General features: G+C 41.1%; 1 long non-coding RNA gene across 2 annotated transcripts; it reads left to right on the top strand.

Annotated features, from left to right (window-relative positions):
- The first annotated feature begins 1,479 nt into the window (after positions 1-1,479).
- On the top strand, positions 1,480-20,259 carry LOC128107767 (uncharacterized). 2 transcript variants are annotated; one of them, XR_008217210.1, is made up of 3 exons: positions 1,480-2,954; positions 12,036-12,128; positions 20,034-20,259. It is a non-coding gene; the product is annotated as an uncharacterized LOC128107767 (long non-coding RNA). The 2 variants fall into 2 exon arrangements; XR_008217209.1 differs by lacking the exon at positions 20,034-20,259 and adding an exon at positions 13,826-16,313.
- The last annotated feature ends 1,143 nt before the right edge of the window (positions 20,260-21,402 follow it).

Genomic DNA, 21,402 nt, shown 5'->3' with positions numbered 1-21,402 from the left:
TCCCCAGCCCATGTGTGTGAATGATGTGTAGATGGTGCATGCATGTAAGTGTATAGGTGTGTAGATGGTGCATGTATGTGAGTGTACAGGTGTGTAGATGGTGCATGCATGTGAGTGTACAGGTGTGTAGATGGTGCATACATGTGAGTGCACAAGTGTGTAGATGGTACATGCATATGAGTGTACAGGTGTCAGGAAGTCAGCATCTTCCTCTGTCACTGCCTTCCTGCCTTGAGATGGGGTCTCTCACTGAATCAGAGATCTGCTGTTTTGGTAGGCTACCTGGGTCCACCTCTTTGACTAGCCCCACTGCTGAGATCATGGTCATGCATAGCCATGTATAGCTTTCATATGAGTGCTGGGGGTTCAAACTCAGGCCCTCATGCTCACAAGTGCTTTTATCCACTGAGTCATCTCCCCAACCCTAGCTGTTGTTTTTGATTTTGTTGTTGTTGTTGTTTTTGTTTTGTTTTTCTCCCTTTAACAAACATACCAAGTCCTTAGAGTGCCCTGACAAAAGGCAGCTACTGTCAATGTGATGTCATGAAAAATGGTTCAAAATTTTTACATTAATGGGGGTAAATGATTACTCATCTAATAGACCTTATGTGCTTCTTTACCTGTTTGTCAAAATCTGAAATTCTTTGTACCATGTCCTTTAAAATAACTGAAAATTCAATTAAACAAATAATGAATATTTAGATCCAGAATGAACTAGCACTATAAATGGAGATAAACAATATACTTGCTTCACATGAGCAGAGTCATCTACATACACAAATAAAACATACTATCTCTGTGAGTTCGAGGCCAGCCTGGGCTACCAAGTGAGTTCCAGGAAAGGCACAAAGCTACACAGAGAAACCCTGTCTCGAAAAACCAAAAAAAAAAAAAAAAAAAAAAAAAAAAATACTATCAAAACAACCAACCCCCCAAAATTAGAATAAAAAAGCCAGGCATGATAGTGCACACCTTAATCCTAGCAGGAAGAGGATGAGGCAGGAAGATCAGAAATTTAAGCCTAGCCTGAGCTACATAGTAAGACTGTCTGGCATGCCTATTTGGAAGGTAGGCAGGCAGGCAGGCCAGCAAGAGTTCCAACTCAGCCTGGAAAACAGGTATGAGTGGGTTGGGGAAGAAGGAAGCTGGGAAAGAAAAGAGGAAAACCCTGCATGAAACATTCATGAAGAGTGAAAAGTGGCCGAGAGACTTCCCGTTTCAAAGTGGCCGGTAGTGACACTGACATCCTCCTCTGACCCTGACTTTAACAAATGGGGACTCTACTTCTTCCTCTTTCTATCTCCGCTGACAGGCTCCAATGGAGGCCACCAAAATGTGGTCTTCCTCACTAGTGTCCATCCTAATCACTCCTTTTTCTCCGTTCCTCGGCAGCATCTCCAGAGCCACTCCTCCTTGTTGAGATGTCTCTTCATGGACTTCTGGAACCTGGACATTTCCTCAGCCTAACGCCTCCTAAATGTCCCAGCACATCACAGCTCAGCTTTTGACGCTACTCCTTTCTACCCGATGTTTTTAGTAATGGCATCTAGTCATAGTTTTCATCTAGTTGTGGAGGGGAACGCCTCCCCAGAATATCTGCCTTCTCATTTTCCCCATGAGCTCAGTGTCTACTTAACTCATAGCAACCTAGTAAACGTCTCAAGTTAACACCGCCAAGCTGGAGCTCAAGTCATGTCCCCTTAGTCTCTATCAACTGAAGTAGGCACCCTGAATCACCCCCCACCCCGTGGTTTCCCACCACTCTGCACCTTGACCTCTGAGCTCTAGCCACAGCTGCCTTCTTCCCATGCCTCCCTCCTTATCTTGGCAGCATTGTGAGTGCTAATTCTGCTGCACAGCAGGCCCTGCTCTTCCGCTTTATGCCGGCCTCCCCTCAGGTCTCCAGTTAGTGCAGGTCTTCTTTGATGGCCTCCTCTGAAGCACCCCAACCTTCTACCCTAGAATGCTGTCACCTTCCCTGCAGTGTGTTCACACTGCATGGCACTCTAGTGTGTGCCCATTTACACTACATCATCTGTTTCTCCTTCTGAATCTCAAGCTCCGCGATCGGGAAGACTCCATTGTGTTACCGCTGTACCGGCCCCTCCACTGTCTAGCATACTAAAGGTCCTCACTAACTATATTTTAGATAGATTACACAGGAAAAAAACTGAAGAGAAATATTAGAGAGCCAAAAGGAGTGAGAACCAAGAAGTTACAGCAATGGTCCAGCCCAAGCAAGAAGCGGGTGAGCTGGACCCCAACAAAGAACAGCAGAAGCTGAGGATCTGGATCCGCCAGTAAAGGGCCTGCTGTATGGCCGCTGAGGACCTGGATCCACTAGTAAAGGGCCTGCTGTATGGCCGCTGAGGACCTGGATCCGCCAGTAAAGGGCCTGCTGTATGGCCGCTGAGGACCTGGATCCGCCAGTAAAGGGCCTGCTGTATGGCCGCTGAGGACCTGGATCCGCCAGTAAAGGGCCTGCTGTATGGCCGCTGAGGACCTGGATCCGCCAGTAAAGGACCTGCTGTATGGCCGCTGAGGACCTGGATCCGCCAGTAAAGGGCCTGCTGTATGGCCGCTGAGGATCTGGATCTGCCAGTAAAGGGCCTGCTGTATGGCCGCTGAGGACCTGGATCCACTAGTAAAGGGCCTGCTCTAGGCCGCTGAGGATCTGAGTTTGATTCCCACCACATAAATCAAAATTCAGGTGTGGTGGGGTTTGCTTGTAAATCAGAGCACTGGTGAGGGACAGGTAGATCTACTTGGAGCTACTCAGCCTAGCCTACTTGGTGAGTTCAAAGCCAGCGAGAGCTCGCATCTGAAAAGACAAGGAGGAAAACTCCTGAAGAATGACACCAGGATTGTCCTCTGGCCTGCACGTGCACACGCATATGGTTATGTGTACCGATCCACACAAAAACACACAGAAGATGCCCCAGCAGCCAAACAAGGTGAGAAAGGGTGCTGAATCTTGGAAACATCCTGGAAAGTGGAAATGAGCTCCAGATATCATTTTCCCCATCACATTAAGAAAAATGAACAAAGTGTAGCATCAAGCATTGCTAAGTAGATGGGGAAATGGCCTTTCATATGCTCCTGGGACGAGTACAGGTAGGTACCGCCCCTTTGAAGGATAACTGTGTAGCACAGTAGTTCCCAGACACCTGTAGTTCTATTTTCCATAATTTCACTGGACAACAGTCAAGAGCTATTACATGAAAAGCTCTAGAACATTTGTTCTTAACCTGTGGGTCATGACCCACCTGGGGCTGAACAACCCTTCCACAGGGGTCACCTAAGACCATTAAAAAACACAGATGTTTACATTATGATTCATAGCAGTAGCAAAATTACAGTTATGAAGTAGCAATGAAAATAATTTTATGGTTGGGGGTCAGGTCACAGCATTAGGAAAGTTGAGAACCACTACCCTAGAAACAAACAATTTATAGTTTTAATGATTTGCTATTTTGAAGAGAATATTGAAATCTCATATCACCTCATTTCATTCTACCTGAGATGTCAATCATCCCCATGTCCAGAATATCCACAATGGTATGTACTATGTAGGAACCTGTTTGGTTGTGAGATGACTGACATGTCATTGCAGTGTGATATGCAGGTGTTCCTTACAGCATAGCCAAACATGGTCAGCATGCCCACACCATTTACAGACATAGTCAGCATGCCCACGCCATTTACAGACACGGTCAGCATGTCCACGCCATTTACAGACATGGTCAGCATGCCCATGCCATTTACAGATATGGTCAGCATGCCCACGCCATTTACAGACATGGTCAGCATGCCCACACCATATGCAGACATAGCATGCCCACGCCATTTACAGATATGGTCAGCATGCCCACACCATTTACAGACATAGTCAGCATGCCCACGCCATTTACAGACACGGTCAGCATGCCCACGCCATTTACAGACACGGTCAGCATGCCCACGCCATTTACAGACACGGTCAGCATGCCCACGCCATTTACAGACACGGTCAGCATGCCCACGCCATTTACAGACATGGTCAGCATGCCCACGCCATTTACAGACATGGTCAGCATGCCCACGCCATTTACAGATATGGTCAGCGTGCCCACGCCATTTACAGACATGGTCAGCGTGCCCACACCATATACAGACATAGCATGCCCATGCCATTTACAGATATGGTCAGCATGCCCACACCATTTACAGACATGGTCAGCATGCCCACACCATTTACAGACATAGCATGCCCACGCCATTTACAGACATGGTCAGCATGCCCACACCATTTACAGACATAGCATGCCCACGCCATTTACAGACATGGTCAGCATGCCCACACCATTTACAGACATAGCATGCCCACGCCATTTACAGATATGGTCAGCATGCCCACACCATTTACAGATATGGTCAGCATGCCCACACCATTTACAGACATGGTCAGCATGCCACACCATTTACCTCATGGTACCTCATGTGTGAAGTATAACATCTCACTTCATCACAAGGTGGAATACGGTACAAACAGACATTTCACAACCTTTATTATATCCTATTATGGCTTACTTTGTTATTACATTTTGTCAGCCTCCTTTTGTCTAATTTATGAATTAAACTTTATTATAGGTAATGAATATATGAGAAGAAGCAATATATATGTTGGTGGCTTAGAGTATAGTGGAGGAATGTAACTTATGGAGGTCAAAGAAGGTTTTGCTAAGAAAGAAGATTGAAATCTGGAGGTAGTGGCTCATGCCTGCACTCCTTACCATTGGGAAGCTGAGGCAGAAGGATAACCCTGAGGTCCAGGTCAGCCTGGGTACGATGCGAAATCCTAGCCCAAAAGAAAAAAACGTTAAGAAAGAAGAGATTGAATTTAAAAGAAGAAAAGGAAAAACCAGGAGAGTTGGCAGTGGAGGAGGAAATTATTTTTGGCAAATGGAGCAGCAAATACAAAAAGCTTGTGCCTAGAAAGGAGCAACTCCAAGTTTTCTTTTTTTTTCTTTTTTTCCAGAGCTTGCATGCCTTTTATTCCCACCGCTGGAAACTCTAATGCTCAGCAGAATCAGTTTTTAAAACTTAGATTTCTCCCCTTTATTGAAAATAGATTCTTTTCTCATACAATATATATCCTGATTAATTTCCCCTTCCTCTACTCCTCCCAGTTCCCCCTCCTCTCTGGATCCACTCCCTTTCTTTCTTTCTTTTTCTTTCTTTCTTTCTTTCTTTCTTTCTTTCTTTCTTTCTTTCTTTCTTTCTTTCTTTCTTTCTTTCTTTCTTTCTTTCTTTCTTTCTTTCTTTCTTTCGAAAAGAACAGGCTTCTAAGAGAGAACAGCCAAGCATGACAAAATAAAATATAAGATAAAACAAAAACCATCATGTAGAAGTTGGACATGGAAAAATCAACAAAAATGAAAGGAGTCCAAGAAAAGGCACAAGAATCAGAGACTCACTTGTTCTCACACTCCTCAGCGTTATTCAAGTGCTCAGCTGAAAGCTGTAATGTATAGGCACAGGACCTGATGCACTCCACGTCAGCCCTGTGCTTCTGCCTCAGTGTCTGTGGCTTCATATTAGCTTTGCTCAGGTGACTTGGAGAGACTTGGTCTCCAGTGTCCTCCCTCCAGTCTGGCTCTCACACTCTTTCCACCTCCTCTTCTGCAGGGTTCTCTGAGCTTGGCGGGGAGGGAGTTGATGAAGACATCCCATTTAGAACTATGTATTCTAAGGTCCCCTCCCACTGTGTGTGTGTGTGTGTGTGTGTGTGTGTGTGTGTGTGTGTGTGTGTGTGTGTGTGATGTCTGACTTGTGGGTCTCTGTATTTGTTCCATCTGCTGAAAGAGGAAGCTTCTCTGATAATGACTGAATAAAGCACTCATCTAAGAGTACAGCATAGCATAATATCATTGTCATTTTAACATTACTCTTTTTTTCCTTTTTAGACTAGTAGTATGTGGTTTTGCCCTAGTCTCTGGGCTATCTAGTCTCTGACTCTCTTGTGGAATGGGCCTTAAGTCAAACAGACATTGGTTGGTTACTCTCACAAGCTTTGTGCCACCATAGCCCTAGCAGATTTTGCAGACAGGACAGCATTGTAATCAAACGGTTTGTGTCTGGGTTGGTGTTTACATTTCTTTTTCGGTAGCCTGCAAAGTACTTTCCCACACCAAAGACACTAGAATGTAGGGGTGAAGGTTCTATGCAGGCAACAGCTCAACCTTTCCATGTTCAATGAGTTGTGTGGGTATTGTCTTCGGCAATGGGTGCTTACAGTCAGTTTGTGGAGAGCAACTTTTTGACTTGGTAACAGCCTGGATTGTTTGGAAATTTCCATGGGACCCCTTTGGCCAACAACTCAATTGGATATAACCCAGTCCCGGTACTGGACACTTCTTTTTGTGACAAGAGATGGTCAGTCAGTACTGTCTCGCCCATTATTTGGAGACTTAATTAGGATCACCTTCATATATTTTAGGAAGTCTCCACTGCACTGGTTTCCATACTATCCCTCAAATGCCCCTCAATTCGAACTATCTCTCCCCATACTCCGCCCCCCATCAGCCAGCTCTGCCCTCCCCTGCCTCCAGTCCACCCAGAAAATCTATTCTATTTCCCTCTTTGAGGGAAACCCATGTTTCCCTCTTAGTCCCTTCCTCTATACCTGAACATTTCTTTAAATGTTTCTCAGTCATTTGAGTTCCCTCTATTGAGAATTCTGTTTAGATCTGTGCCCCATTTTTGAATGGATTATTTGTTTTTGATACCTAGTTTCTTGAATTCTTTATATATTTTGGATATTAGTCCTCTATCAGATGTAGAGTTGGTAAAAATATTTTCCCATTCTGTAGCCTACCACTTTGACTGAATGATGATGTCCTTTGCCTTACAAAAGCTTTTCAGTTTCATGAAGTCCCATTTATTAATTGTAGATCTTAGTGCCTCCACTAACAGTATTCTCTTCCAAAAGTCTTCTCCTGTGCCAATGTGTTCAAGACTATCCCCCACTTTCTCTTCTATTAGGCTCAGTGTGTCTGATTTTACATTGAGGTCTTTGATCCATTTGGACTTGAGTTCTGTACAGGGTAATAAGTATGGATCTATTTGCATTCTTCTATATGTAGTCATCCAATTTGACCAGCATAATTTGTTGAAGATGCTGTCCTTTTCCTAGTGTGTATTTCTGGCTTTTTCAAAAATCAGGTGTCCACAGGTATGTGGATTTATGCCTGGGTCTTCAGTTTATTTCATTGAGCAATGTGTCCATTTTTGTGCCAATACCATGCTGTTTTTGTTACTATAGCTCTGAAGTACAGTTTGAAATCAGAGACAGTAATACCGCCAGTAGTTCTTTTATTATTCTGAATTGTTTTAGCTCTCCTGAGGTTTTTGTGTTTTCATATGAAACTGAAAATTGTCTTTTAAAGATCTATGAAGAATTGTGTTGGAATTTTGATGAGGAATGCTTTGAAGTTATATATTGCTTTTGGTAGGATAGCCATTTTTACTATATTAATCCTATGGGTCCATGAGCATGGGAGATCTTTCCATCTTCTGATATCTTCTTCCATTTCTCTCTGCAATGTCTAAAGTTTTTATCATAGAGATTTTTCACTTTCTTGATAGGAGTTATCCTAAGATATTTTATATTATTTGAGGGTATTGTCAAGGGTGTCATTTTCCTGATATCTTTCTCAGTCCATTTGTAATTTGTATATAGGAAAGCTATGGATATTTGTGAGTTAATCTTGTATTCAGCTACTTTGTTGAATGTGTTTATTGGCTGTAGGAGTTACCATGTGGAATTTTTATGCTCACTTATGTGTACTATCATATCTGCAAATAGAGATACTTTAACTTATTCCTTTCTAGTTTGTATCCCCTTGATCTCCTTCAGTTGCTGCTCTAAGGCTTCAAGTTCTAAGTTGAATAGATATGGAGAGAGTGAATAACTGTTTCTTGTTCCTGATTTTAGTGGAATTGCATTTTGTTTCTCTCCATTTAATTTGATATTGGCTATCAGCTTTCTGTAAACTGCCTTTAGTATGTTTAGGTATGTCCTTGGAATCCTTAATCTCTCCAGTACTTTTATCATAAAGGATTGTTGGATTTTTGTCAAAGGCCTTTTCAGCATCTAATGAGGTGATTGTGTTTTTGTCTTTCAGTTTGTTTATATGATGGATTACATTGACAGGTTTTCATATGTTGAACCATCCCTTCATCTCTGGGATGAAGCTTACTTGATCATGGTGGATGTCCTTTTTGATGGGTTCTTGGATTTGCTTTGCAAATATTTTATTGAATATTTTTGCATTTATGTTCATAAGGGAAATTGGTCTGTAATTCTTTTTCTTTGGTTTTTATGTGGTTTGGGTATCAGGGTGAATATGACCTCACAAAATGAACTGGGCAATGGTCTATCTGTTTCTATTTTGTGGAATAATTTGAGGAGTATTGGCATTAACTCTTCTTTGTAAGTCTGGTAGAATTTTTTGTTCAAACTATCTGGCCCTGGGATTTTTTGTTGTTGTTGTTGTTTGGGAGACTTTTAAAGACTGTTTCTATTTCCTTAGGGGTTATAGGTATATTTAAATTGTTTATCTGATCTTGACTTAACTGTAATAAGTGGTACCTATCAAGATAATTATCCATTTCTTTTAGATTTTCAAATTTGGTGGAGTACAGGTTTCTAAAGTATGTCCTTATGATTCTCTGTATTTCCTTGATTTCTGCTGTCTCCCCCTTTTCATTTCTGATTTTGGATATTTGGATATTCTTTCTATGCCTTATAGCTAACTTGGATAATGGTTTGTCAATCTTATTGATTTTTCTCAAAGAAACAACTCTTTGTTTTATTGATTCTTTGTACTGTCTTCTTTGTTTCTATTTTATTGATTTCAGCTCTGAGTTTAATTATTTCTTGCCACTTTTGGGGGTGTGATTTCTTCTTTTTGTTCTAGAGCTTTCAGGTGTGCTGTTAAGTTGCTAGAATGAGGTCTCTCCAGTTTTTTGTTTGTTTGTTTTCATTTTTTTTATGTAGGACTTGCCTCTAAGAACCACCTTCATTGTGTCCTGTAAGTTTGGGTCTGTTGTGTATTTATTTTCATTCAATTCTAGAAATTCTTTAATTTCTTTCTTAATTTCTGTCTTGATCTATTTTTCATTCAGTAGTGAGTTGTTCAGTTTCCATGAGTTTGTAAGCTTTGCTTTCTTTTGTTTCTGTTGTTGTTGAAATCCAGCTTTAATCTGTGAAGCTCTGATAGGATGCAGGGAGTTATTTCAATTTTCTTGTATCTGTTGAGACTGGGTAAGTCATCAAGTTTAGAGAAAGTTCCATAGTCTACAGAGAAGAAGGTATTTTCTTTTGTGTTTGGATGAAATGTTGTGCAGATATCTGTTAGGTCCATTTATTTTATAATGTCTGTTAGCTCCAGCATTTCTCTGTTTAGTGTTTTGTCTAGATGACCTGTCTATTGATGAGAGTGGGGTATTGAAGTCTCGCACTATCAGTGTGTTAGGATCAAAATATGATTTAAGCTATTGCTGTGGAATAATCCTTTTGTACACTGTGAAGATTTGTCACTCAGATTGGTTTAATAAAAAACTGACTGGGCAGTAGATAGACAGGAAGTATAGGAGGAACAGCCGACACAGAAGACTCTGGGGAGAAGGAGGGCAGAGTGAGAGGAGTCACCAGACAGACAGAAAGTAAGCAAAAAATGCCAGAGAGATAAATGCCACGAGCCTCAAGGCAGCACATAGATTAATAGAAATTGGTTAATTTAGGTTATAAGAGCTAGTTAGTAATAAGCCTGAGCTATTATCCAAGCATTTATAATTAATATGAGCCTCACTGTGTTTATTTGGGAGCTGCTGGCAGGACAGACAGAAACTTTGGCCTACAAGCTATAGTCATGCTTCTTTTATGAGTTGGTTGTCCTTGTGTTTGGGCCATAGATGTTAAGAATTGGAATGTCCTCTTGGTGGATTTTTTCTTTGATGAGTATGTAGTATCCTTCCCTATCTCTTCTGATTAGTTTTGGTTTGAAATCTACTTTGTTAGATATTAAAATGGCTATGCCAGCTTGCCACTTAGTTCTATCTGTTTGGAACATCTTTTTCCAACCCTTTACCCTGAGATGATGTCTATCCTTGATGTTGAGGTGTGTTTTTTGGATACAACAGAAGGATGAATCCTGTTTTTGCATCTGTCTTTTTATTGGGAAATTAAGACCATTGATGTTGGTGTTGGGGACTTAGCTCAGTGGTAGAGCACTTGCCTAGCAAGTGCAAGGCCCTGGGTTAGGTCCTCAGCTCCAGAAAAACAAAAACAAAAACAACAACAAAAGACAAAAAAAAAGACCATTGATGTTGAGAGATATTAATGACCAATGATTATTGATTCCTGTTATTTTGTTGATGTTGACGGTGGTGGTGGTAGTGGGGTGTGTGTGTGTGTGTGTGTGTGTGTGTGTGTGTGTGTGTTTCCCTTCTGTTGATTTTTCTTGTATGAGATTATTTTCTGTGTTTTCATGGTTGTAGTTAACCTCTTTCAGTTGGAGTTTTCCTTCTAGTACTTTCTATAGGGCTAGATTTATAGATAAGTATTGCTTAAATTTGGTTTTATTTTGGAATGTCTTATTTTCCTAAATCTTTGGTGATTGAAAGTTTTCCTCTGTTCCTATTATTTTTAGATTTAGTCTTTTCATAGTGTCCCAGATTTCCTGGATGTTTTATGTTAGGAGTTTTTAGACTTAATATTTTCTTTGGTCAATGTATCCATTTCTTCTTTTGTATCTTCAATGCCTGAGATTCTCTTCCATTTCTTATATTCTGTTGGTGTAGCTTGCATCTGTTTGAATTCCTAAATTTTTCATTTCCAGAATTCCCTCAGTTTGGGTTTTCTTTATTGATTCTATTTCTGTTTTCAGGTCTTGAGCAGTTTCATTCATTTCCCTCCACTGTTTGTATGTGTTTTTTTTTGATTTCTTTTTTCTTTCATTCTTTCTTTCTTTCTTTCTTTCTTCCTTTCTTCCTTCTTTCTTTCTTTCTTTCTTTCTTTCTTTCTTTCTTTCTTTCTTTCTTTCTTTCTTTCTTTTTTTTTAGTTTTTCAAGACAGGGTTTCTCTGTGTAGCTTTGCGTCTTTCCTGGATCTTGCTCTGTAGACCAGGCTGGCCTTGAACTCACAGAGATCCGCCTGCCTCTGCCTCCGGAGTGCTGGGATTAAAGGCGTGTGCCACCACCGCCCGGCATTTGTCTGGATTTCTTAAAGGAATTTATTCATTTCCTCTTTAAGGACCTCTATCATTTTTTTTACACAGGCTGTTTTAAGGTCTTTTTCCTATGCTTTGGCTGTGTTAGAATATTCAGGGCCTGCTGTGGTATAGGGTTGCTGGGCTCTAGTGGTAACATTTTGTCCTGGTTGTTATTGTGTTTTTTTTTGTTTTTTTTTTTTTTTGGTTTTTCAAGACAGGGTTTCTCTGTGTAGTTTTGCGCCTGTCCTGGAACTCACTTGGTAGCCCAAGCTGGCCTCGAACTCACAGAGATCCGCCTGGCTCTGCCTCCCAAGTGCTGGGATTAAAGGTGTGCGCCACCACCGCCCGGCTGTTATTGTGTTTTTACATTGGCATCTAGGCATCTGTTTCTCTGTCCTGCTTAGCTGGTGTGTTCCCAGGGAATGTCTGCTGGTGTCAGAGGCTTGGATAAAGGCATGTGTTGGAGGAAGGAATGTTGGAGGAGATGATCACTCTGATCAATTGGGGATGGGGTCTGTGAGGAAAGAGAGGCTACAGCAGGTGTTCTGCTAGGGGGATTGTATCTGGAGAAGCAGAAAGGGGGGTGAAGGTCTGCAGTCAGTCTCTTCCTCCCCTGTCAGGAGTGGCTTGTGGGTTAGCAGGGCATACCTGCTGAGATTAGGGCTGTGATAAAGCAACAAGCTGGGGGAGGGATGTTAGGAGGGAAGATCTGTGGGATTCACAGAGAATGGGGGGCAGGGGGAGGGAAGGCTGCAGCAGCTGTTCTTTTGTTTGTTGCAGATGTGGGGTGAGACTGGAGGATTGTATCTGGAGGAACAGAGGAAGAGGAGCAGATCTGCAGTCAGCCTACCCACCTCTCTGGCAGGAGTCTCTGTAGGTGGATTTTTTTGGTCCTATCCTACTAGCTCCCAAAAAACCACACAAAGACTTCTTATTTATTAGTTATTAAAGCTCATCCAATAGCTTAGGCTTGCTCCTAACTAGTTCTTAAAACTTAAAAGCCCATATCTTTTAATCTATGTTCTTTTAAGTGGCATGGTTACCTTTACTCTGTACTCCCTATCCTGCTTCCTCTGGCTGACTGGCAACTCCTTGCATCTCTGCCCTTCATCTTCCCAGCATCCTCTCTGTCCCCAAAATCCTAGCTAGCTATTGGCTGTTCAGCTTTTTATGAAATCAATCCAAGTGACAAATCTTCACAGTGTATAAAAAGATTATTCCACAATATTTCTCCTTTTGTCTATAAAAAGGAAAGATCTTAACTCTAACATGATAAAACGATAAACAATAAGAGCAATTAGCAGGTAAAAATTACATTTACAATGTCCAGTCCATTTGTATTTGGCATATTTAGAGAAAATACTCAATTATTTATTTTATCTTGATGAGTACAGAGCTCTGTACCTACTTCACCTTCTATCTTAACTAAGGAAAACTGTAACTATGACTATCTAGTCTTCAACTCCATCAAAGACCCCAGAAGGATATAATATTGCCTTAGTAAACAGGAAGGGCAGAGCAAGCAACTTCCAAAACTGAAAAAAAAAAAAAAATGACAGAAATATCTGGCTGCCTGGACAGTTACTCAAGTTTCCTCTGCAATGTTGGGACATCCGTCTTTGGCCTACAGGCCTAGAATATCTGACAGACTTTTCTGTGAAGCAGGAATTTTTGAAGGACTGTTCTACCCTGTCTTAGCAAAGTTCAGCGTAACTTTTCTTTGTGTCTTGCTGGTCTGGTTTGGACAGCATACTATCAGCAGTTGAGACAAGGGCAGTTTCTTGCCCAAATGGCTAGTTTTTGCCATAAAGAAAGAAAACTCCATACAGAGGTTCTTTGATGCCCATCATCCTTCTTTGAAGTGAATCGATGCTGCCAGTAGCAGACATGTCTCACTGTCGTGAAAAGCCTTATGTTATTAAAACATTTTAAATGTCATATTCTGTAGATCTTTGAAGTGTTTGAAGATCACCTATCTATGTAAAATATATCTCTGTATGACCTTGAAAACATATCTAACATGGCTATAAGTTTGATAGACTATTAACCTGTATTTATTATCCTAAATAGCTTTCAAAGACTAAAACTTTACATAACCTTTTAAAATTAGCTGCATAGGTACAATACCTTAAACAAGAATAGAAACATATATAGTATAACAAAAATAACCTTAAATTTGTATCAATATACAAAAATCCATACCAATGTAAAATATCTGAGACTAGTGGTTGTTCAAAAGTAGACTCAACAATCTACCCTTTTATCTCATCATTTTTATACTATTATCCCCTTTTATCCTTCAGAAAGAGATCCTTGAATCTAACTCCTTTTTTAGCTTTTTTACTGACCATGACCAATAACAACTTGTAACCAACCCTCCTAAATGATGACAAATGTCTATAACCCATTAAATGACCAAAAGCCATTCATCCTACCTCTTGGGAATGTGGGTATTGTGTTCTCCAGACTGCTTGCTGTTTTCTGTGGGTTCTGGCATCTTTAGGGGTCCCTGAGAAAATTGGGATAATGGTTGAGTCCTGGGAGAGTTAGTTGTGTTATTTGTTGTCTAGTTTCTGTGCAATGAGGAAGTGCAAGACTTACCTAAAGTCCTGGCTGGAGTAGTCTGTGAGGCTGGACCATCTCAACCATTGGTCTTGAAGCTGTTCTGGATGCAGAACTCTGAGGAAACTGCAACAGAGGCACTCTGAGCTGCTGGATCACCTAGGCTACCCATTTTCATTGGTGTTTGGTCTCCTTGCTCTGAAAACACATACACTTTCAAAGGTAACATACATATCTACATCAACACAAGTATGGAATGGGCAATGTGCACAAGTCAGTTAAAGATGATTTTTTATTTTACATTTGAGCAGGTAAAAGCCATTTGTCAACTTTATAAGTCTGTTTGGACTCTATAATCAAATTGTAATATAAATCTCAATCCATGCCATATTAAAGGATGGCATGTAATAAGAAATCATGAGGACTCTGTAGCCAACAAAATTTATCATGTGTCATCCAGTCTCAGAGCTATTTCTGTGTCAAAGGATCAGCTTACATATCACCTGTCCTGTAGTCTTTTTTGGCTTCCTCCCCCATGTCTATAACCAAGATACTCAGGAGGTCTCCCCTGGCCAAATCTTATCTCTATTAATCTGGAAGGAATCCACAGCCTTTCATTTCCTGTGAAAACAAAAGCATAATCTTTCCCCCAACACAACATATTGTCCAACTTCGATTTTGAAGTTAAGACATTTTAAAAATATATAGGTTGGCTTAATTTAGCAGATTCTACAATCTAATGTTTCTCAGCAGCTATTGTTTTTTGTATATTCACATTTAAAAAATTCAAAGTTAACAAGACAACATATAGGATCCAGACTCCCTATGTATTTTCCATCCGTACATGGCTTATTTTTTTTTAATTACTTTATTCTTTCTTTACTTTATTATTTTTAAACTATTTATTTTTTCTATGACTCTCTATACCCATGTTTTTTCCTTAAGGCCACACACATTGTCAAACACACTGTTACCCATTTAGCAGGTTGTTTTTGTTATTGTTTGTTTGTTTATTTTCATCTGAACCTGTTTTACTGTGTGTCTGTAACCTTTTCTGTCTGCATGAGCAAAACCTTAAACCCACCATGTGGCTTAGTTCATGGCATATTGGCCACTCAAGCACACAGGCAGCTGCTGGGAGATGTGTCTCTGAACCACGGCTACATGAGAGACACAAGAGTAGGAAGCAGTGTTTGGCTCTGTCTTTGTGTGTTTAGAATCTTTTTTAAAGCTTTCTCAGGTCTTATGTAGATATATGTGGCCAGATGTTGGGCGCCATTTATAGGTGTTTTTTTTTTCCATCCCACCAGCTAGCACCTAAATAACCACATGGAGACTTCTTATTAATTATGAAAGCTCGGCCAATGGCTTAAACTTGCTCCTAACTAGTTCTTATACCTTAAATTAACTCATAACTTTTAATCTACGTTCTTTTAAGTGGCCTGGTTACCTTTACTCTGTACTCCCCATCCTGCTTCCTCTCCATCTGACTGGCGACTCCTGCATCTCTGCCCTTCTTCCCAGCATCATCTCTGCCCCGAAAGTCCTGCCTAGCTATTGGATATTTAGCTTTCTTTTTTTTTTTTTTAAAGATTTATTTATTTATTATGTATACAGTATTCTGCCTACACACCAGAAGAGGGCACCAGATCAAATTACAGATGGTTGTGAGCCACCATGTGGTTGCTGGGAATTGAACTCAGGACCTCGGGAAGAGCTGCCAGTGCTCTTAACCTCTGAGCCATCTCTCCAGCCCCTTAGCTTTCTTTAAACCAATCTTAGTGACAAGTTTTCACAATGTACAAAAAGATATTCCCCAACAAGTCTCAATACTAAATTTTCAGTGGATCTTTAAAAACTTAGTTGCCTAAGAAAACTTCATTTCTTGGTGTTATTTCTAGTGTGTTCACTTGGGGTAACTGAAAAGAGTGCCAATAAGTCACATAATGACACACCTACACACACGGCCATGCCATCTTCATGTTCAGTCAGAGACAATACTTTCCAACTCATTGTGTTTGAAGGTGAGTCTTAAACTTGAGGCTGTATTTTTTGTAAATGTACTTTGTAGAGAAGCACAAATAGATAATTAGCCCCTGGAAATGTCTTGTGTGTTCATTAAGTAAGAAAACTCTGAGGTTGTAAAACCACACTCTCACACACACAAAAATCAAGTATTTTTCAGTCTCCACAGGGAAAAAATAAACATTTCTTAAATATTAATTTTTTAATTTGTAATCTGTGTGGTCTTTGTGTCTTTAATCGTACCATTTGCATGCATTACCCAAGCAGTCCAGAAGAGGGCTTTGGATCTCCCATCTCCCGGAACTGGAGTTAGTGAAGGCTGTAAGCTGCCCCTATGGGTGCTAGGAATAGAACTCAGGTTGTCTGCAAGAGCAGAAATTGCTCTTAACCACCAAACCGTTTCTCCAGCACTAATTCTATGTTTTTCACCTATGTGAATATGGTGTGTGTGTGTGTGTGTGTGTGTGTGTGTGTGTGTGTGTGTGTGTGTGAATGTAGTGTGTATGTATGTGAATGTGGGGTGTGTGTGTGTGTGTGTGTGTGTGTGTGTGTGTGTGAATTCGTGTCTCGTGTGGTTGTGGTCCCTGGGAGGCCAGAAATGGGTGCTGGATTCCCTTGAGTGAGCTGGAGTTACAGGCAGTTATGAGATTCCATGTGGGTATTAGAAACTAAATTTGAATCCTCTTAGGACAGTTCTTCTCAACCTGTGGGTCGTGACTCACAGGGTTTGCCTAAGACAATCAGAAAACACAGATATTTATATTATGATTCATAACAGCAGCAAAACTACAGTTATTGAGGAGCAATAAAATAATCTTATGGTTGGGGGTCACCACAAATTGAGGAACTGTGTTAAAGGGTCACAGCATTAGGAAGGTTGAGAACTGCTGTCTTAGGAGCGGTGTGTGCTTACAAGGGCTGAAGCTAGCGCTCCAGCAAAGTTTTGATGTTACTGTTTCTTTTTCTTTTCTTTTTCTTTTCTTTTTTTTTTTTTTTTTTTTTTTTTGCATGTATAGAAACTCCTGACTGAAGACAGGGGAGAGCTGGTGGACTGACCAACCCTTCATGAACCCAGGCCCAAAACCAGGGTTATGTGTTGGCCCACCCCAACATCCAACCTATCTGTGTGTGTGTGTGTGTGTGTGTGTGTGTGTGTGTGTGTGTGTGTGTAGGGGTCAGTCCTGTGGAATCAGGGCTGCAGGATCTCCACAACACAGGGCAGCAAGGAGATGTCCAGGAAGAGTCCCAGTGAGGGCCCAGTGTCGATAGTGCAGCAGAGACCAGGGGCCTCAAATCAGACCAATGATTCTTTTTGATAAATGCCTGCATGTAAAATATACAGATAAAGGTGTTTACTGCGTGACTTACTGGGTCACACAGCAACTTCCATGACCATATTTTCTCCTTCTTCTTTTTTTCTTTTTCTTTTCTTTTTTTCTCTTTTTCTCTTAAATTTTATTTTGTTTTATTTTGGGGTGGAGAGGGAGATGGGTGGGATCTGGAGGCATGATGTGAAAGACACAAAGAATAAATAAAAAAGCAAATTGAAAACAAGAAACTCCTGACTAGTAAAGTCAGCTCCTTACTGCCTAAGCCAAACTCGTGCGTGTCCTTGGTCATGACCTTTCAATATGTGTTTGATGGCAACTCACATTAAGACACGAGTGTGGGGCAGGTGACATGGCTCTGTGGGTAAAGAGCTTGCTATGCAAACTGACAACCTAGGACACGCGCACGCGCACACACACACACACACACACACACACACACACACACACACCACATAAATGCAAAAGAAAAGAACTAATGCCACAATGTGATGACATGACCTCCACATATGCACTGTGGCACACACATGCCTGCAGTAACACACACACAGCATGCACACATACACATATATACAATAATACATTTTTTTAATTTAAAAATGTACTTCAAGGGGAGAAGTCAATATGAAAAAACTGCAATGCTATACATGAATGAAAAGGTCATAATGAAAGTCATTATGTATGCCAACTCAAAACATTTGAATAAATTTCAGGGTTGAGGCTGTAATGCAGTGATAGAATGCTTGAGTACAAAGACCTGAGTTCACTTCTCAGCACCAAAATAAATAAATGCATATCACACTGTGGAGAGCTGGGGAGATAGCTCAATGACAAGGAGCTTCTGCACTGCAAAGCATGAAGGTCCACCTTCAGTTCCTCAGCTCCACATCACAGCCACACAGCTGCACAGCCGCATAAACCTGTAACACCAGCATGTGGGGGGAAGACAGGCGGATCCTGAGAACTTGCTGCCAGACAGCCAGCCGACCCTGAGCTTCCGGTTCAAGAAACCCTGTCTCAAGGCAATGAGGTAAAGAGTCATAAAGGAAGACACCCAATGTCCTGCTCTGGTATGTATCACATGGGCATGTACACACACACACACACACACACACACACACACACATACAAAACCACAACACACACATCACACACCAAAGGGAGATATAAAGACACATAAAACAAATTTTATTTCAAAGAAAAAAATTATAGAAAAGTGATTATTTTTAATCAAGTAGGGGAGTTGGAATATATGGATTTACTATCACATAACCTTACAAGCTTACTGTTTTTGTAAGTGGTAATACTAAATTAAATTATGTTGTAATTGTGTTTAAAGAAAAAGCCTATAGCTTTTAAAAGACATAATTCAAATTCTATAACTTGAAGTGAAAACTAAATTTCAAAGGCAGAGGTGCATATGAGCCACATGCAGTACTCCACATGAGTGGAGAAGCAATCCCCAAACTGAAGGACACAGAAGCAGCATGCTGGGGCAAAATAAAGGAATATCTTGAACTTGCTTTATGATATTTCAACGAACAACTGCTGTTTCGGTGAAAAGCCAGAGCCAAGGCAGTCAGTCAGGACCTTACTACTGTGTCTGGGGGTGGGCAGGCAAGGATTCAAGACTCAGGCTGGAAACCTGCACAAGAAATGCCTCAGATCACCAGGGCTCCAGTCTTGTTTTTATTTTGATATATTTACATATAAATAGTGTACCCATTATGCACCCATATCTAAATAAGAAAATGTAGCTCTGCCTCTCATATCCCTGCTAAGTGTGCAGGTATGTCTATGTAACCATGTCCCATCCTGTAAGAGTAGGTATAGAACTGTCCACAGTGACATCCTGTAAGCACCCAGAGTGGCTTCAGATTTGGTAGCACTTTGACTTCCAAATCGCAGATGTTAGGTGTGCTGTTTTCTCTACTGTTCTGTGTGTTTGGGTTTTTTTCACAATAAAAACATTAAGAGCTGGGGAACACCGCTCAGTAAGTAGCATGCTTGCCTATTTTGCATGCTGTTCAATCTGCAGAACAGCATAAACCTACCTACATGGTGGCACGTGCGTGTAATCCCGGCACTGAGGGGGTGGGGGTGGGAAGACCAGAAGTTCAAAGTGCTTGGTTAGGTTCCACAGCAAGGAGGAAACCACCCTAGGATAGAGGAGACTCTTCCACACATATGAAACCAAAGTTCAAAATTCAGTTCAATTTTTTTTAAACTAAATAATAGAAGGGAGTGATCTAATGAGGATGGCCAAAGGTGAGCGGGTGGTCACTACGCTTATAACGAATGGAGCAAGCCGCTGGCTTCCATCTCTTCTCTGTACATATGGAATCCTGCTCATAAGACTGCCGCTGGTCACTTGAATGCAACTTCAAAATGGAAAGCATGAGTCGCCTGTGCTTCCGACTTCCAAAAATGCAATGCTTCTTGACATTTCCTTGGTTGCCTCTTGAAGTTCAATGTGAATAGCTGCTGCTGCTTTGGGAGTGCCTGCTAATGTCTGTCACAGTGCAAGGATGTATGTCTCTCTGGTGACATCTAAATGTTGATTGTGTAAATTCTGCAGCAACACATAATGTATTTCAAAGGCATGCCAAGTAGCATCAAAAACATTTTCCCCCAAATCTGAGTTTAATCTAAATGTCAAATCAAACTTAAAGGAAAACAAATTACAAAGTTTATATAGATGACTTTGACTAATTAATTTTCTCCACTGATAATGTTTTGAACTTTAGACACAAAGATTGTTAAGCAGTTAATTTCTGTTGTTACTTGTTGTAGTGGGTAGCCATTTCAGCTTTGATCTGGAAGTTCCAACCCCCACTGAGGCTTTGGTAACTGTCACGCCTAGGTGGGGCCAAGAGAGGGCCCTGAAGACCCGAGATCCGGATGCACCGGCTCTCTTGGTTCCTGGACCCTGGACGCCGGAGGTAGACCGAACAGAGTTCTCCAGAGAACACCACCAGGCTGCGCCACGCCTTTCCCAGACCCTGAAACCTACCTATCCCTTCATTTGTAAGTTACACCACTAAATAAACCTCCCTTTTAACTACGTGGAGTGGCCTTAATAATTTCACCAATAACTTGTAGTGGCTAATTTACAAAGCAAATTGGCTGCATACATGAAAAAAATTAAGACAATTTCTATTTTTGTACTAATTGGAAATTTCTAACATTAAATAAAACTATGTTTTTTTATTATGCCAGAATAGATAAATTTTGAATGTTGCCATCTGAAACTATATATCACTCTGTCTTTCTTTTGCTACCCTATGAGAAGATATCCATCAACTTTGACATGCCCTTGTGATGTTACAACTTAAGGTCCTTGTGTTCCTTCCCCGGATCTTGTGTAGCAGACACCTTTGGCTGTATCCTGTCATTTATATCACTTCACCATACTCTTTTCTTCAGTGCAGCTTGATTTCCATCAGGTATCATCTTTTAAAAACTACTGTGCCTTCAAGGGAGTGGTGCCACCCTTCTAGTAACCAGATATACTGTTGACCTAAAGCAATCATGCTAATTTCCTTCTCATCATTGATTGGCTTTGGAATGAACATGGGACACAACTCTGATCCTAAGGCAGGAGTGAAATTAGTCAGTCAAGATCACTCCTGGGAAAAGGTCTCCAGCCCCAAAAAGGTGGAAACTTTTTGCTCATCTGGACATGGTTGACACTGTAGATGAGGCTGGGCCTGAGGCACTTTCTTTAGCCTGAAAGGAAGCTATAGACCAAGGAGCATCAGACTTGAGGCCCTCTCCTACATCCCTACCCCCCATCTCCTGCTCATGATTTCTTAAAATGCCAAATACTCAATTGTTGTTTGGTTTTGTTTTTTTTTTGGGGGGGGGGACCCGCCACCCAGTTCCCAAATAAATCACACATGAAGACTTATTTCTAATTATAAATGTCTGGCCTTAGCTTGGCTTGTTGCTAGCCAGTTTTACTTAACTTATCCCGTCTATTTTTGACCTCTGGGGCTGTGTAGCTGGGTGGCTGGGTAGCTGGCCCCTGAAGTCCTCTTCCTTCTCTGGCTACTTCTTCATCTTTCTTCCAGATTTCTCCTTCTATATATTATCTCTGCCTGCCAGGCCTGCCTATCCTTTCTCCTGCCTTGCCACTGACCGTTCAGTTCTTTATTAGACCATCAGGTGTTTTAGACAGGCACAGTAACACAGCTCTACAGAGTTAAATGCAGCATAAACAAAAGTAGCAC

The sequence above is a fragment of the Peromyscus californicus genome, unplaced genomic scaffold (assembly GCF_007827085.1).
Source record: "Peromyscus californicus insignis strain IS unplaced genomic scaffold, ASM782708v3 Scaffold_12__1_contigs__length_115047231, whole genome shotgun sequence".
NCBI classification, from domain to species: Eukaryota; Metazoa; Chordata; class Mammalia; order Rodentia; family Cricetidae; genus Peromyscus; species Peromyscus californicus.
The sequence above is the reverse complement of the archived record's forward strand: the minus strand, read 5'-3'. Positions and strand labels throughout refer to the sequence as shown.